The sequence below is a fragment of the Cyprinodon variegatus genome, unplaced genomic scaffold (assembly GCF_000732505.1).
Source record: "Cyprinodon variegatus isolate N-32 unplaced genomic scaffold, C_variegatus-1.0 Scaffold198, whole genome shotgun sequence".
Taxonomy (NCBI): Eukaryota; Metazoa; Chordata; class Actinopteri; order Cyprinodontiformes; family Cyprinodontidae; genus Cyprinodon; species Cyprinodon variegatus.
In genome coordinates this window covers 736,814-737,501 of record NW_015150651.1, presented here as the reverse complement: position 1 = coordinate 737,501, position 688 = coordinate 736,814, and positions in this window count along the sequence as shown.

The following is a 688-nucleotide window of genomic DNA, read 5'->3' as shown; positions in this document are numbered from 1 at the left end:
TATAACACTCATTTAAATATTTTTTAGAAAAATGCATAGAACCTCACTCTTCTTCTGTAATTATCAATAGAGCCTTATCAATGGACTTAAAAGATACCAACAAATAAAAACAACAAAATATTTTTAAAAACATTTTCCTAGAACACTGGACACAAGGAAATTTGCTTCTGCTCATATTGTTTTGTGAGTTATCTTTACATTGACACAAAAGTAATTATTTTTGTTCAATTATAAAGTGAGGTAGTAATTATTTTGTACAATTATAAAATGAGGTTTTATTAAATGTTACAATTGCCTGCCGTACCCCATACGTCGCATTGAATACGTCACCAAAGTGCTCTTGCGCACTGGTTTAGCGCGGATTTTAAAACAGCAGTCTCCTGTTTACACCGTTTTTATGTCGATGTGGGTGAAGTACTTTGATGCGGGGAAATGATTTGTTTTTTAACTGTGGTTGGGTTTCTGTTATGAAGATTATGACGTCATCAAAGAGCTCCAAACTGTTTGTGAGGTTAGCTTTCGGTTACCTCAGTTAGCGGAGCGTTCCTGACTTTGAACTGTTTGCTCCAAAATAAGTGTTCTGTATTTTAGCAGTGCAAAGTACTAATTATAAACAAATTTGTGATAATTCGTCAGTTGGGATGAATAGCTTTTCTTTTTAGTGAAATGCATCGAGGTAAACGAGCTA